Raw genomic sequence first — 17662 nt, forward strand, 5'->3', positions numbered from 1 at the left:
TTATTGTAGTGGAGGAGGAGAGTGGTGTAGGAAAGAGAAGGATGAGGAATTCGGATCGACCCCCCAGGCGGGTTTTTGCAAGGGCGCATACTGTTGTGGTGGATGTGAGCGGTGTGGAAAAACCATCTGCGGGTGCTATAATCGCAGCGGTGCATGGCGTCTGTGGGGAGGGCTCTCTTTTTGCCTGCCGCCCCCAGACGCCAAAAGAGTTTGAACTGACTCTGTACTCAAAAGAACACGCGGAGCCTGCCGCTGGCTGGAGCAGAAGGAGGTAGTGGTTTCCTTCCTCCACCTCCCGGCATATATCTCAGACGAGACTATCAAGGAGAAGCTGAGTAGCTGGGGGGTGAGAGTGATTTCGGACATCAGGATGCGCCACTACCCTGGGACCACCATTGCTGATGGCATGTAGCCTCGTTGCCATACAGCACCCGCTTCGCCACGGCAGAGGGGGACCAGTACTTCAGGGTCCTCCACGACCAGCAACAAAGGGTGTGTCATGTCTGCCTGGACTCGGGGCACATTGCCAAGGACTGCCCCGAGTTCCTCTGCTATGAGTGCAGACAGCCCGGCCACCGCGCCAGGAACTGCACCGCTGCCAAGTGCCCGGACTGCCTCCATGCGCTCATGAGCTGCAACTGCGAGCCGGAGCCGGAAGATCCAGCCAGAGCTGGAGCAGCTGCCCGCAACGCCGAGGGGGTTGAAGATGGACTACGAGTGGCCGCTGCAGCTGAGCATGGAGAGTTGCCAGCAGCGGCGCCCCAGGACCCCAGTGAGCCAGCAACGCCCCAGCCGGTGATGGGGGAGAGGCAGAGGGAGGCCCCTCCAATCCTGGGTACAGCGCAGCAGAAAGGAGCTGGGGACCAGCCAGCATCTCCACCAGCAGGGGCGCCCCGTTGCCCTAACAATCCTGCTGCATCCCACTCTGTGCCGCAAGAGAAGCAGAGGGAGGTTGCTCCACAACATGCGGCGGTGCAGCGTGGTGCAGCTGAGATCCTACGGGCACCACCACCACCAGAGGCGGCCCCTCAGCGTACCAGTGGGCTTTTGACACCCCAGCCTGTGCAGGGAGAGAGGCAGAGGGAGGAGGCGACGGCACCAGCACCAGCACCACCATCACCGTCAGCGGTTCCCCAGCTTACCAGTGAGCCAGCAGGGCCCTCTTCTGGGTCCAGGCATGAGAAGCCTGCTGGGGTCAGCAAAGGCGCTGCTGCGAGGCGTGTGACCAAGCGGCAGTGGCAACGGCAAAAAGACCCTGGCAAGGTGGACATAGGCCCAGACGAAAAGACGCCCGAGGACCCAGAGGAGCCTGAGGGGAAGCGCCCGGTTGCCCTGCAGCGGCCACAAGACACCGGCCTGCCAGGTGAGGGAGCCTCTTCAATACTCGGTCAGGCACCGTTGGCAGAGACTGAGGAAGGGGAGTTGGATATGGTCGTGGGAGGAGAGGTAGGGGAAGTGGTGGAAGTAGGAATGGAGGATGGGTGTCTGGAGATGGATGGGGCAGGGACGGAGGAGGGGTATTACAGGGCATGAAGATGGAGGGGGAAGGGAGGTGGTGGAGATGGATGGGGTGGAGAGGGAGGACAGGGAGGAGGGGGAGGGGAGTGGGCGAGCCGGGGTACAACCGCCTGGGCCCTCGAAGGCCGGGATCCAGTGGCACCACGTCAGGCCTCAGCCCAACCTCAAGCCCAATTCAAGAGTTGTCCGCAGACCCATCCTTGATGTCTCTGCGATGGCGGAGACAGGAGGTGGGGAGGAAGCAGCAAGTGTTGGCAATGAGAATGTGGCAGAAAGGGCGGGGAAACTGTTGTGAGGACCGGAGAATTAACTTCACTCTTATGGCCATATACGTGATGGCATCTTTCGCCTCTTTAAATGCCAACGGGCTGAGGGACAGAGCGAAGCTCGGGGCAGTGTTAGCTCTGCTGGGGCGGATGGATGTTGTCTGCCTCCAGGAGACCTTCTGGGACGAGGAGTGTGTCCGGAAGGTGCGAGCACAGTGGGACGGGGAGCTGTTTTACAGCAACGCCTCCGGCCTGTGCAGGAGGGGGGTGGCTGTGCTGGTGAGGAGGGGAGTGTACGAGAGCGTAAGGCTCCTGCACCGCGACACGTAGGGCCAGCTCCTGCAGGTCTGTCTTGGGTTTCCTGGACAGTCCGTGCTGCTGAGCAACATCTACGCCCCCAATGGGGAAGCTGAGCGGCTCGCCTTCTTCAAGCAGCTGGAGGCGAGCTGCTTTCAGCAGCCAGGGCTGGTCGTCGGAGATTTTAACTGTGCACTGAGTGCGCTCGATGTCGCGGTTGGGATGACCTTTGAGCAGTGCTGCTCGCAGCTTCCTGGAGCGCAGTGAGGAAGCTCACTGGTTCGTGGATGCGTGGCGTCAGGCTTAGTGTGCGCGGAGGGACTTTTCTCGGCGGCAGGTCGTCGAAGGTGTCTTGAGACAGAGCCGGATCGACCTGTTGCAGGGGCACATGAGTCTCTTCCCGTGCCTGAGCCAGATGCGCTATGTGTTCATGACCCTGAGCGACCATGCTGTGCTTCACTTTTCTCTAGCAGGGGCACAGGAGGACCGGTGCCCCGGCCTCTGGTGCTTTAATAAGGCGCTCCTGGGAAGGCTTCATTCTGTCAGGGCATAGAAGACCTTATCCGGCAGCAGCTGCAGTGTCCCCTGTATAGGTCAGAAAAGCTGGTCTGGTGGGATAATCTCAAGTACGCCATCAAAGAGTTCAGTATCTAGTATGGCCTGTACCGGGGGCGGGAGAAGGCCAGGCGGGAGAGACAGCTTCGGGCTCGGATCACCTCAGAACTCGGGCTCCTGGCAGATCACGGCGGGGGCTGCGAGCTCTTGCTGGAGCTGAGGGGTGAGCTGCAAGCCCTGGAGGAGGAGAAGTGGAGAGGAGCCAGGGTGCGCAGCAGAGCCCAGTATCTTGCCAAGGGCGAGAAGAGCACGAGGTTCTTTTTCGGCCTGGAGCAGGAGAGGCAGCGCAGCTCCTTCATCGAGGAGCTGGTGGGAGAGGACGGTGTGCGGCTCTCTGCCCCCGAGGCCGTTAGGAATGAGGTGTTTTCTTTTTATAGCGCCTTGTTCTGGCCGAAGTGGTGGATGAGCAGCAGACCCGGGCCATGCTGGCCAGGGTGAGTACCTGCCTGTCACAGAGCGATCGTGAGCTCTGTGACAGTGCGCTGAGCTTGGAGGAAGTGCTTGAAGCACTTCGGGGCTCGTCTCCTAACAAGAGCCCAGGGTGGGACGGGCTCTCCTCCGAGCTCTACAGACACTTTCAGCAGTCCCTGGGGCCCCTCCTTCTGGAGGTGTTCCAGGAGATTGCCAGGACCGGCGCTCTGACCCCATCTATGAGAAGGGGGGTGATCTCTCTTGTCTACAAAAAGCAGGGGGATCCCTCCCTTTTGAAAAACTTTCGCCCGATCAGTCTGTTGAACACAGACTATAAGATACTAACTCGTGTTCTCTCCCTCAGGCTCGGGAAGGTTCTGCCCAGGATCCTGTCGCCTTCGCAGACCTACTGCGTCAAGTGGAGAGACATCGCGGACACGGTGTGCTCCATCAGAGATGTTGTGGACCTTATGCGGGAGCAGCCGAGGGGTGGATACGTCCTGAAACTGGACCAGGAGAAGGCCTTCGACAGGGTGGAGCATTCCTTCCTGTTTGAGGTCTTGAAGAGCTTTGGCTTCGGCGAGGCCTTCATCTCCTGGGTGAGGCTCGTGTACAAGGGGATCGTGAGCTGTGTCAAGGTGAATGGTTCCCTCACGAGCTTCTTTCCAGTGACCTTGCCTGGGGGCACCGCCACCTCGTTGATCTACCAATATGCTGACGACACCAGACTGACGTTGGCAGAGGTGGCGGAGATCTCGGCCATTTTAGAGGTGGTGCAGGCCTACTGCGCTGCCTCGGGCGCCAAGGTAAACTTGGAGAAGTCTGAGGTCATGCCGGTGGGGAGGGCAGACCTTGCCCCGCTCTTCGGTTACCCTTTCAGGGTTGAGACGGGTCACCTGAAGGTCCTTGGCATCTACATTAACGCTGATGAGCAGGCCACTGGGCTTCTCCTGTGGAAGGAGAAGCTCATTAAGATGAGGGCAAATTAAATCGGTGGAGACACAGGTCCCTGACCCTGAAGGGAAGGGTCCTGCTCGTTAACACACTGTGCCTGTCCCTCTTGTGGTACCCACTGTCTGTGATGCCTCTTCCTGAACGGGTAGAGAATGAGATTAGGCAACTGGTGGTGGGATTCGTGTGGGAGGGGAAGCCTCCGCGGGTCACTCATGACACCCTCATTGGGAAAATCTCCAGGGGTGGGCTGAAGCTGTGTGATGTAGGCCTGAATCTGAAAAGCTTTAGGCTGAAAGTAGTGAAGAAGTTCCTTGACCTGGATAATGTCAGCATTTGGAAGATTGGTATGGGAAGCTACCTCGAGACTTGCGGGGGCTTGGGGCAGGAGACTCTCCTGGTGAGGCTGACTCCGGGGTTGATAAAACATCTGCCCTCCTTTTACAGGGAGGTCCTGCTGGCGAGGGGGTAGTTCATGTCCCAGCATGTCTCCTACACGCCGGAGACCCGGGCCCAGATTCTGGAACAGCCTCTGTTCCTCGACCCCCTGCTGGTGTCTCGATGGAACAGGCAGCTCTACGAGGCTGGCATATCCAAGGTCAAGGATCTTCTTTATGAAGTAAAGGACGGATTTCTGCCCACCCAGGCTATTGTCGACGCTGTGCGAGAGGTCGATGACGAGCTGCCTGTCAGTAAGATCCGTCAGGATTACGAGCAGCTCAAACTCGGTCTCCCGGACAGTTGGCTGGAGAAGCTCCATCTACAAGACGGGGCAGCAGGCCCGGCCTGGCCGGAGCTGAGGGTGAAGTGGGGGGACCGTGGGGTGGACCTCCTGGGGTTCACCACCAGCATGTTCTACAGGCTGATGGTGGCGAAACGCTTCAGAGTGCCGGTCTCAGAGGTGTTCTGGGGTAAGATCTTCCCCCAGCTCGAGCCAGGGCGTACTTGACGGATCTGCTGGATGGCCTGTTTCGCTCTGTTCGAGGAGCTGTTCTTGACGGGGTGCCCTGGAAAGAGCTGTTCCTCTTTGGGTACCGCGGGTCTGAGAGGGGGGTTAACGCCATTTTAGTGAACCTCCTCCTCAGCCTAACGAGGACAGCTGTCTGGGAGAGGAGGAACCTCATGATGTACAATGGCCTGAAGCCAGACCTTGTCAGGCTGTGCATTGCCAGGGTGAAGGACTGCTTCTCTCTCAGCCTGGCCTACTGCAGGGCTGAGAGGCGGATGGCCGACTTTCGCAGGATCTTCTTAAAAAATAACATCTTTGTGGACCTGCGAGAGGAAGGCCTGTACTTCCGGCTCTGAGATGGGGGTGTCTTTGAACAAAAGACACACACGGCTCCACCCTTTTCCACCCCTGAATAGCATTGGCGAGTTGAATAGCATTCAATTCACATCGAATAGCATTGGCCCCTGAATAGCCCCTGAATAGCATTGGCGTAGCTCAGCACTGGGACACTGGGCACAATTTCCCACCGTTTCCAGAGTGTAGTGGTTATCACGTTATCACGTTAGACCGTTACACAGACAGTTTCCATGAGACGTTGGACTTCCGATATTTAGAAGGATCCGTTTTTCAAGAAACATTTAAATTGATTCTTTTATCAAGCTCGTAGTTTTCCTTCAAATCTTGAAAGCTCTCAGTGAGAACATCATAGGCTGCAGGACGCCCCGTAACTTGATTACTTCAACAGAAAGAAGAGCAGACAGCTCGACAAATATGTGAGGCGCAGAGAGCGCAAGGCGAGCCGCACACGTTTCGGTGGCTGAGAGAGGGCAGTTTTTGCTTCTGCATTTCCCAAGTAAGGACGCATGACAACAAGCGATCGCGGTGCTCATCTACGACACAGTGGTGATGAGTTTTCAGTACGTGTTCTTTTGAACGAGCAATGAGGTTGCCGCCTTGGACAGCTGACTGCACGCTCTCATTGTGCCACGTGATGAGAATTCACCAGGCTCGTTCAGTCATTAGTCACATTCCATCGTTTGCCATAAGCAGACGCTGCGAAGTGATGTGGATATCAGTTCCCAGTCTTGTGGAAGAGGAGGAAAAGAGCACACAAGGGCTCGTCCGGGAGTTGAACCCGGGACCTCTCGCACCCTAAGCGAGAATCATACCACTAGACCAACGAGCCACAGCAGCACTTTCCATTTCAATCTGTCAGCGAGCTTGAGGATGGGGAGAGGCGCCATTCGCTCGTCCAGTCAGACCTTCATCAATAAGTCAAGAAAGCTGCAATTACACGACTGCCTTGCAGACGAAGGGCAGTGAACTGTGCCCGGTAAGAGGGGAACAAGCGGCACTAGGTGACGCCGAGGCATAAGTCCCAGCGAGGGGGGTTGGCTTGTATGGTACAGCGCTTGCTTTGCATGTGGGAGATAGCAGGATCAATTCCCGCATCCTCCAGGTGTGTGCTTAGAGCTTGATGTGCCGAAAGGTGTCCTTTAGCCTGTGGTCCCGCCTTACATGGAGAGCATCGTGCAGCTGTCAAGCGTTTCGCAGCCACGCCCCCTTTTCATCTTCTCTCTGGCTTAAGCGTCACTCCGCCCCTCTCTCTTGACATTTCATGTCAGCATGTCAGAAGTCTGAGTGACATTTTTAATGGCTGAGTGAGGGCACGATGCTGAAGCAGAGAGGCCACTTCAGCCACAGAGACTTGTGCTAGGTGAGATCTGAAAGACGGACTCGCAACAGAAACAGACCAAAAATGTATCGGTGAGATCAAAAGGCAAATGCAACATTCAGCAGAGGGCGTCTAAAGATTAGGGAACGGGCGACTGAAATCCATGTGAGGCAAACTTTCCGGTGTGTGTACTGCAGCTGGGCTTGTTGGCGTAATTGGTAGTGCGTCAGTCTCGTCATCTGAAGGGCCTGAGTTTGATCCTCACACGGGGCAGGGCTGCTTCCTCTCTTGCTCTTTTCAAACACTTGCGGCAACTGTTCGCTCATAACCACGTCTGGAATGCGTGACCTTTACACGGGCGAGAAGCAACGCCGCATCCCTTTTCTAAAGAACATTCACATTCAGAAATAAGTCAAGAAATTTGCCATTACTTTCGCTCGCACTGCTGTCAGCCTGCCCATGTTGCCAAAGAAAGATTCACTCGGCGTCAACATGACAGAACAGCGATCACTTGAAAACAATGTTCCACACTCCGTAAGCAAGAACTTCAGTGTTTGCAGTCACCCGATATGCCGATAGTCAAAGGAGCGCAAAACACGAAGCGTCAAAAGACAAGATGAGTGGATGGAAAGAGCGTTGAATTGATGAGCACAAAAGTTCAGCTCGTACAATAGGCAACGAAGGTCTCAGCGTCGTCATCGCACTTGAAAGGACTGCCTTGCAGACCAAGGGCAGTGGGCGGTGCCCGGTAAGAGGGGCAGAGGCGGTAAGACATGATGCCGAGACGCATGAAGCGAGGGGGATTAGCTGAAATGGTAGAGCGCTCACTTAGCATGCAAGAGGTAGCGGGATCGATGCCCGCATCCTCCAGGTCTGAGTTTGGATCTCCGGAAGCCCGGTGCTCTTGTTTAGCTTCTGCGACTTCTGACAGGTGCTCCTCCGTTGCGGAGAGAATGTCCTTCAGTTGTCAAGCGTTGAAGGGCCACACCTCCTTCCCAACCTCAGTCTGCACTGAGTGCGTCTCCGGCATTTTCTCGTCCAATTTGTCAGCTTAGCAAGTGAAAAGTATATCCGAGTGAAAACAGTGCTGATAATACTCTCACGAATTGTTAGAAGACGTGCTTTTGATCATCGATTGCTTAACAATCACATTCGTTCGACTTGAGCCATCAAGCTCGTAGTTTTCCTTCAAATCTTGAAAGCTCTCAGTGAGAACATCATAGGCTGCAGGACGCCCCATAACTTGATTACTTCAACAGAAAGAAGAGCAGACAGCTCGACAAATATGAGAGGCGCAGAGAGCGCAAGGCGAGCCGCACACGTTTCGGTGGCTGAGAGAGGGCAGTTTTTGCTTCTGCATTTCCCAAGTAAGGACGCATGACAACAAGCGATCACGGTGCTCATCTACGACACAGTGGTGATGAGTTTTCAGTACGTGTTCTTTTGAACGAGCAATGAGGTTGCCGCCTTGGACAGCTGACTGCACGCTCTCATTGTGCCACGTGATGAGAATTCACCAGGCTCGTTCAGTCATTAGTCACATTCCATCGTTTGCCATAAGCAGACGCTGCGAAGTGATGTGGATATCAGTTCCCAGTCTTGTGGAAGAGGAGGAAAAGAGCACATGAGGGCTCGTCCGGGAGTTGAACCCGGGACCTCTCGCACCCTAAGCAAGAATCATACCACTAGACCAACGAGCCACAGCAGCACTTTCCATTTCAATCTGTCAGCGAGCTTGAGGATGGGGAGAGGCGCCATTCGCTCGTCCAGTCAGACCTTCATCAATAAGTCAAGAAAGCTGCAATTACACGACTGCCTTGCAGACGAAGGGCAGTGAACTGTGCCCGGTAAGAGGGGAACAAGCGGCACTAGGTGACGCCGAGGCATAAGTCCCAGCGAGGGGGGTTGGCTTGTATGGTACAGCGCTTGCTTTGCATGTGGGAGATAGCAGGATCAATTCCCGCATCCTCCAGGTGTGTGCTTAGAGCTTGATGTGCCGAAAGGTGTCCTTTAGCCTGTGGTCCCGCCTTACATGGAGAGCATCGTGCAGCTGTCAAGCGTTTCGCAGCCACGCCCCCTTTTCATCTTCTCTCTGGCTTAAGCGTCACTCCGCCCCTCTCTCTTGACATTTCATGTCAGCATGTCAGAAGTCCGAGTGACATTTTTAATGGCTGAGTGAGGGCACGATGCTGAAGCAGAGAGGCCACTTCAGCCACAGAGACTTGTGCTAGGTGAGATCTGAAAGACGGACTCGCAACAGAAACAGACCAAAAATGTATCGGTGAGATCAAAAGGCAAATGCAACATTCAGCAGAGGGCGTCTAAAGATTAGGGAACGGGCGACTGAAATCCATGTGAGGCAAACTTTCCGGTGTGTGTACTGCAGCTGGGCTTGTTGGCGTAATTGGTAGTGCGTCAGTCTCGTCATCTGAAGGGCCTGAGTTTGATCCTCACACGGGGCAGGGCTGCTTCCTCTCTTGCTCTTTTCAAACACTTGCGGCAACTGTTCGCTCATAACCACGTCTGGAATGCGTGACCTTGTCATGGAAATTTAACTATCAAGGAAGCCACAAGAGAGAGTTCTCACCTGAGTAAGGTCTTTATTTCAATATTGCAATATTGGGAGCCCTGCTGCCACTTCGCAAAGTGCATCAGAGACTCAATTTGTTACAAGCAGTACAGGGTTTTTATAAGACGTTGCGCTGTAAAAAAGTTCAGCACTTGGTCCCTTCTAAAACTTCCCCTTTCTCTAAGAGAAAACAGATTACATCATAGAGCGAGAGAAGAAAACTAGATTTGTTATTCAAAGCTTATCAGTTACTTTCAGCTAATTCTAATGACCCAGACAGCATATATTATTTTGGTACATTGTCTTCTAAACTAACCTAAACAGTGTACTTTGTTGACGAACTGTTTTCTAAAATTCTGCACGTACTGTAGCATAGCAGTTATATCCTTGAAATATTATCTAAAAGCACCAATATATTTTTTTGTAAAGCTCTCTACATTTTTAAGAATCAATTAACTCATTAGATTTCCACTACAATTCCCTCCTTTTTATTCTTGAAAATGATTAAAAGTTAGATTCTTCATATGGACTCCCAGGAGGCTCCCATACTTCAGATTCTACCGTTTTTATCAGAACATACTGATGCGCAAACATATTCATTATCATATTTCGAAGCATTGGAATAATACAAGTCGAACAGCAACACAAAAACAGGAAGACAAGTATCACAGCTACTATAATCGGTGTTAGTAACTTGAAAAGAAACATTCCCCCCGGCCCAAACAGTGATTCTAACCAAGAGAGAAAAGCAGGTGTATCTTTAATGCCTCTTTCTTTGTCCACCTTGTGTCTCAGTTCTTTCAAATGTTGAATAGCAAGCGTAAGATTTCCGTAATCATTGTCATTTGCTGGAATAAATGTGCAACAGGAGTCTCCTATTAAAGCACAGACTCCTCCAGATGCTGCATTTTGTAGGTCCAGCATGAACCTGTTCTGAAGTGCCATTAATCTAACTCCCCTTAATTCTTGTTTGATAGCGTCTAAGCCTTCTAACGTGATGTTAATAAACGAGTACATTTCATAGCGAGTAATTTGTAACCAGCAGGCATTAGCTACTGCCTGAATACTCAGTCCTGAGGAAAAAATCATTTCAGCTGCAGTAAATAGTCTATGGTCTTCTGGTACTTTAGAAATATCTGGACCATATCTGTCAGCCCAACTGAGAGCGCGTTTAACCCTTGACTCCCTCTGAAGGGGCTTCATTGAATTTAACAAGTAAGAGTTTACTGGGACAATGAGAATGGAGTGGTGTAGCGTGACTAGAGCACACACTCCTCTCCACTGGGGAGGAAGGCTATCATAAACTTTTGTACCACATTGCCAATACCAATCCATCAAAACCATAGTTCCATTAGATAAAGTATGGTTAGTAACCGTGGCGCTACAGCCTCCTGTTCTTCCTACTGAGGGGCCACGACCTTTATTCTCATAGCAATAAGAGTGATTAACCTTAGAAGGCAGGTAAACTGCTATTTTAACAGGAGAATCAGTCCAGGTAATGTGATTCTTTAGGTAATCCCACAAAGGAGGACATTCTGCTTTTTTACTGGTAACATTGAAGTGAATAGCAAAATGCACTGCTGGGTCTCTGGGAGAAACGAAGCCTAATGCTACTGTAGTAGACTTATTTATCTTCAGGCCGGCTGCATATGGATGCCCCTTTGAGTAGGTCAAATACGTTATGGTGAAGGTGGGAAAAGATCTAGGATCTGGCTTTGGAAATCCTGCCACTAGACTTATGCATTCAGAAATGTGACTATCAACTGGTCGGGGGAAAAGTTGCATGGGTGAGGCTGTAGAATGAGGCATTAAAGCACATACATAACAAGATGCATTAAATTTCTTTAACTTTACAGTATGATTTATAAATTTGTACCACAAATTACTCATATCCCCCTCATTATCAGTTTCATTCAGCCAGTTTGTATACAAAGAGGCTTCGCGTTTAGATTCTTCCTCTTTCTGGGTGGTGACAGGCTTCCACATAAAAAGGAAAAAGGCTGTGCACATCAGTCCCAAGCAGGTGATCCCCATCTATCCTTGTGGAGACATCACTCCTGCTCTTTGCTCAGTTCGTTTGTTTACAAGTTTCAATTAAATCTTTTCATTCGGTCTGCTAGTTCTACACCAGATTATTCACAGTTTATACAGCCAGGCAGGTAGCCTGCACAACACATAAACACGGCCCCTTGGCCACCGCATCAAGGGGTCCTGAATAATAATAACCCACCAGACGATGCCTATCTCCATGCTCCTGCACCAGCACAACAGCTCACGACCCATTTCTTTCACTTACAGACAGATTACATACAGATGATCCGTCTGAGGGAATCCAGTCCAGGGCCAGTGCCTGCAAGAAAGCTTGTTTCAAAACATCAAAAACGGTTTCTGCTGCAGGGGTCAAGGCAATTTTGTCTTTAGACTGCACTACCCCCCTCAAACCAGTACGTCACTAGACAAGCTCGTTCTGAGAAGGCATTCACCCTGGCTTTATCTTGTAGTTGGTTTTATACTCCTTTTTTTCCTCTCAAGATCCAATACTTGGAGTAGCCCGGCCTTATGGATTCCCTCATTAGGTAAAACAATCACAATATCACATAACTCTATTGAGTTAGTTTACATAAATGCTATTTCATGCAGTAATTCCTTATAAAATGCTGCAGTCTGGGCCTAAAATAGGTCTGGGGTGTCCCCCACCCACATCAGTAGTTGAAACTGTACATCTTTACCCAAGCAGACTGTGACAGCTTATATTTGCTTTAAACACAACCCTTGCACTCCTTCTCCTGTAGCCTCCTGTTATCCGTTAGAAAACGTTATATCACATCTTTATGCTGTTTTAGTCTAAAAACAGGACAGCTGTGCTCCTGTGCCCCACAGTTACTGCACACTGTAAGATTATTTCACTTTTATTTAAATCCTGAGATAAATTTAGGAAGGCTACAGAGGGGTTTACTAGATTAAAACTGTTAGTTCACACACGGCTCTCGTTTCAGCTTCTGACAAGTTCTTTAATTGTGAAATCAAGCCTCTTTCTTACAATTTCTCCAAAAAACACATTTTTTTTTTAGTAACTGCACACCAGCTTATTAGTAGTTTTGTCTTTGAGGTTTTATATCTTGGTATAACATTAAAGTCGCACAATAATTTCGACAAACTGGCGGCTCCCTTTTCTCCTCCTTGGGAGTCTTTTTACCACCCATTTGCAGCGCTCGCACTTCTGCATGCATGCTTCGCGAGTTATTAAATCACATCTGTCTCTGTTCGTAATATCAGGAAAGCATAGTTGCACATTCTTGGCAACATCAGGTTTTAACCCACTCAAGTAAATTTGTTTTATTACTGTGGAAGTATCTTCATTCACTTCCTTTTCATCGGCTAACCCCGAGTATACTATCCATAAAGCTATAAACCTTTCTGTAAAATCTGAAAACATCCTCACTTCCTTCTGCTGACATGCTGTTACTTTTCTCTAATCAGTTTTCGGTGCGTAATGCTCTTTCAAAAATCTCCACACTAATTCCCACCCTTCTCCCAGATTCTCTCTTAAGGCATTCTATTTCTTCTTTTGCTTTCTCTTTTTCTACATATACAACTTCGTTTCGTTCAGCCATTGCTTTTAGCTTTTCCATCAGGGATTTTTGCGTCTCATCTATGATATTCTGTTGAATTCTCAAATATTCCTCTAAATATTTTTATCCAAAGGTTCATACACTTTTCTACATTCCTGTTCAGCCTAAATTCCGTCTGACAGTCAATATTTCTTTTAAGTTTCACTTTGGATTAATCAAACTTTTTTTTCCCTTCACACCAAACCATTTTCACGTCTCCCACGCGCCCCGCGGAATCCCCCAGTCGAGACAAACTGACGAACTATCACAATTCGGGAACACGGACCAGGTTCCAAATCCTGGCTTTAAACACACAGTTGAATCGAGTTACCATTTTCGTCTCTTCCTCGAGTACAGTTCTAGTTGCTACCTTCAGCCGTACTGCAGTCGTGTACCAGGATGCAACACCTGGATTTTTTCGCACGGGCAGGGCGAGATGGTATTCCTTCAGCAATCCCTCCTTTTCTACCCCACCTTCACAAAACAGGCATCTAAAACACATACACCATTAACTCATTTTTCTGTTGTACTCGCTTCAGCTTCAGGAAAACCCTGAACCCACCACAGCAACATGGAGAGGACAAGGGACTTTTTAGAAAAGAGGAGTCCTTACCTCTTTTTAGAAGCGGCCGCCTAACTTTTCCTCCCCATGTCCGTGTGGTTTAATTTAGATGGATACTTCTTCATCATTTGGGTCACGTATCCGCCAATCTGCCTCCTCCTTTTTAGAGGACGTTGTAAACCTTTAGGAACAATATGATCTAGCAACAAGGTTATGTCACTGTAATTAGGCTTAAGACAATCAAGAACAAGGCGCTTGCCTTTCTTCTAAATTCTTTACGATCATCAGGCAATTAAGGAAAAGACTTAACTAATGCAAATAATTCACTAGGAGACCAATGTCAATGTACTGTACATATGCTGGAGTTCCTTCTGGACCTGAAAAAGTGCACATTGGTATTTCACAAACAAGTGGCTCCGGACCGCTTTCTAATTTCGGTGGAGACTTTTTCTTTTTAGTACGCATGGCCATGACTTTAGCTGCAGTTTGCTGTTCTTTAGTTTCAAGACTAGTCTTTTTTTAAGCTTCCCATTATTTCTGTGATTCCTCTTTCCATTAAATAAGTTTTCCAATTCATTTTCTTTCATTTCTTCTCCTTCTCTTCTAAGTTTCCCCTTCTTCAGGAAACTTCTTTTTCCTAATTCAACTTTCCTCTGTCCATTCTGATTCACTTACAAAGATCCTTCATAGTTATGGGCCCCTAATTATCATAGGAACAAGTAATAGGTTTATTCCATGCTGAAAAAAAGAAGAAAGAGAACACAACGTTTCGGCCGTGGAGCCTTCTTCAGGTGTGAGAGAGACAGGGCAGTAGGCAAAGGTAAAGTAGCGGGAGAACAAAGGTTGGGAGGGAGGAGGAGTGAGAGGCGGGAGCAGGGGACAGAAAGAGAGGCCAATCAAGAGGTGTGAAGTCAGAATGGGTGCAGAGAGGTGTGAAATGAAACTTCCAATGAATGGAGAAAATTTAAAAGAACAGTAATCTGTCGTTAAGGGAAGGGAGAATGTGCGATCCTAACTGCAGAATAATTTTAGTTTCGGTGGTCTTTCTGATGTATGAGTTCGGAAAACCGTCTTTGAGAACACAGACGGAGAGATTAGTGTGGTCGTGGCCGTCAGAGGTGAAATGAGAAACAATGGCCTAATTATCATATATAAATTATGTGCAAGTTCCCTTACACCTATTACCCTAGCTTTACAGTTCATGAACATAATTTTTTTCCCTAACCCAGGCTATAATTGTTTCTCCGAATTTGTCGTACATGTACTTTTGCTGGACTGCGCGGTCCCATTTTCGTCTCTGAATTTTAATTTCCCATTTTTACCGATCGGTGCCTTACTTAGAACCTTATCACATTAACTACTCCGCAGAGCAAAAACCACATGTCTGTGTTAAGATAAGTTCTTTATATGAGTCCCAGACTCATCAAACCCGCGTGAGAACACCCCTGTGGCTCGCTTCTCAAACTATTAATTTTTAAGGATCACTTACTGACGTCAGACAGCTGCCAATTCTCCAGACGCGTCTCTGGAAGGATAAACAGTTTATCCTCCGAGGTTCGTCCAATTTGCTAAAGTTGTCCGGGTCCGGATGCAGTTTCAGCAGCCGTTCGCGTTCAGGTTTGTGATCCCGGACGAGCCCCCAAATTGTCATGGAAATTTAACTATCAAGGAAGCCACAAGAGAGAGTTCTCACCTGAGTAAGGTCTTTATTTCAATATTGCAATATTGGGAGCCCTGCTGCCACTTCGCAAAGTGCATCAGAGACTCAATTTGTTACAAGCAGTACAGGGTTTTTATAAGACGTTGCGCTGTAAAAAAGTTCAGCACTTGGTCCCTTCTAAAACTTCCCCTTTCTCTAAGAGAAAACAGATTACATCATAGAGCGAGAGAAGAAAACTAGATTTGTTATTCAAAGCTTATCAGTTACTTTCAGCTAATTCTAATGACCCAGACAGCATATATTATTTTGGTACATTGTCTTCTAAACTAACCTAAACAGTGTACTTTGTTGACGAACTGTTTTCTAAAATTCTGCACGTACTGTAGCATAGCAGTTATATCCTTGAAATATTATCTAAAAGCACCAATATATTTCTTTGTAAAGCTCTCTACATTTTTAAGAATCAATTAACTCATTAGATTTCCACTACAACCTTTACACGGGCGAGAAGCAACGCCGCATCCCTTTTCTAAAGAACATTCACATTCAGAAATAAGTCAAGAAATTTGCCATTACTTTCGCTCGCACTGCTGTCAGCCTGCCCATGTTGCCAAAGAAAGATTCACTCGGCGTCAACATGACAGAACAGCGATCACTTGAAAACAATGTTCCACACTCCGTAAGCAAGAACTTCAGTGTTTGCAGTCACCCGATATGCTGATAGTCAAAGGAGCGCAAAACACGAAGTGTCAAAAGACAAGATGAGTTGGTGGAAAGAGCGTTGAATTGATGAGCACAAAAGTTCAGCTCGTACAATAGGCAACGAAGGTCTCAGCGTCGTCATCGCACTTGAAAGGACTGCCTTGCAGACCAAGGGCAGTGGGCGGTGCCCGGTAAGAGGGGCAGAGGCGGTAAGACATGATGCCGAGAAGCATGAAGCGAGGGGGATTAGCTCAAATGGTAGAGCGCTCGCTTAGCATGCAAGAAGTAGCGGGATCGATGCCCGCATCCTCCAGGTCTGAGTTTGGATCTCCGGAAGCCTGGTGCTCTCATTTAGCCTCTGCGACTTCTGACAGGTGCTCCTCTGTTGCGGAGAGAATGTCCTTCAGTTGTCAAGCATTGAAGGGTCACACCTAATTCCCAACCTCAGTCTGCACTGAGTGCGTCTCCGGCATTTTCTCGTCCAATTTGTCAGCTTAGCAAGTGAAAAGTATATCCGAGTGAAAACAGTGCTGAAAATACTCTCACGAATTGTTAGAAGACGTGCTTTTGATCATCGATTGCTTAACAATCACATTCGTTCGACTTGAGCCATCAAGCTCGTAGTTTTCCTTCAAATCTTGAAAGCTCTCAGTGAGAACATCATAGGCTGCAGGACGCCCCGTAACTCGATTACTTCAACAGAAAGAAGAGCAGACAGCTCGACAAATATGCAAGGCGCAAAGAGCACAAGGCGAGCCACACACGTTTCGGTGGCTGAGAGAGGGCAGTTTTTGCTTCTGCATTTCCCAAGTAAGGACGCATGACAACAAGCGATCGCGGTGCTCATCTACGACACAGTGGTGATGAGTTTTCAGTACGTGTTCTTTTGAACGAGCAATGAGGTTGCCGCCTTGGACAGCTGACTGCAAGCTCTCATTGTGCCACGTGATGAGAATTCACCAGGCTCGTTCAGTCATTAGTCACATTCCATTATTTGCCATAAGCAGACGCTGCGAAGTGATGTGGATATCAGTTCCCAGTCTTGTGGAAGAGGAGGAAAAGAGCACACGAGGGCTCGTCCAGGAGTTGAACCCGGGACCTCTCGCACCCTAAGCAAGAATCATACCACTAGACCAACGAGCCACAGCAGCACTTTCCATTTCAATCTGTCAGCGAGCTTGAGGATGGGGGAGAGGCGCCATTCGCTCGTCCAGTCAGACCTTCATCAATAAGTCAAGAAAGCCGCAATTACACGACTGCCTTGCAGACGAAGGGCAGTGAACTGTGCCCGGTAAGAGGGGAACAAGCGGCATTAGGTGACGCCGAGGCATCAGTCCTAGCGAGGGGGGTTGGCTTGTATGGTACAGCGCTTGCTTTGCATGTGCGCGGTAGCAGGATCAATTCCCGCATCCTCCAGGTGTATGCTTAGAGCTTGATGTGCCAAAAGGTGTCCTTTAGCCTGTGGTCCCGCCTTGCATGGAGAGCATCGTGCAGCTGTCAAGCGTTTCGCAGCCACGCCCCCTTTTCATCTTCTCTCTGGCTTAAGCGTCACTCCGCCCCTCTCTCTTGACATTTCATGTCAGCATGTCAGAAGTCCGAGTGACATTTTTAATGGCTGAGTGAGGGCACGATGCTGAAGCAGAGAGGCCACTTCAGCCACAGAGACTTGTGCTAGGTGAGATCTGAAAGACGGACTCGCAACAGAAACAGACCAAAAATGTATCGGTGAGATCAAAAGGCAAATGCAACATTCAGCAGAGGGCGTCTAAAGATTAGGGAACGGGCGACTGAAATCCATGTGAGGCAAACTTTCCGGTGTGTGTACTGCAGCTGGGCTTGTTGGCGTAATTGGTAGTGCGTCAGTCTCGTCATCTGA

General features: G+C 49.5%; 2 non-coding genes across 2 annotated transcripts; both read right to left on the reverse strand.

The window, feature by feature from the left end:
- Positions 1–6121: 6121 nt before the first annotated feature.
- Positions 6122–6193, reverse strand: trnap-agg (transfer RNA proline (anticodon AGG)). The gene has a single exon. It is a non-coding gene; the product is annotated as a tRNA-Pro (tRNA).
- Positions 6194–8310: 2117 nt separating this feature from the next.
- Positions 8311–8382, reverse strand: trnap-agg (transfer RNA proline (anticodon AGG)). Its single transcript has one exon. It is a non-coding gene; the product is annotated as a tRNA-Pro (tRNA).
- Positions 8383–17662: the final 9280 nt, after the last annotated feature.

This window comes from Lepisosteus platostomus, chromosome 5, assembly GCF_059453375.1.
Source record: "Lepisosteus platostomus isolate fLepPlt1 chromosome 5, fLepPlt1.hap1, whole genome shotgun sequence".
NCBI classification, from domain to species: domain Eukaryota; kingdom Metazoa; phylum Chordata; class Actinopteri; order Semionotiformes; family Lepisosteidae; genus Lepisosteus; species Lepisosteus platostomus.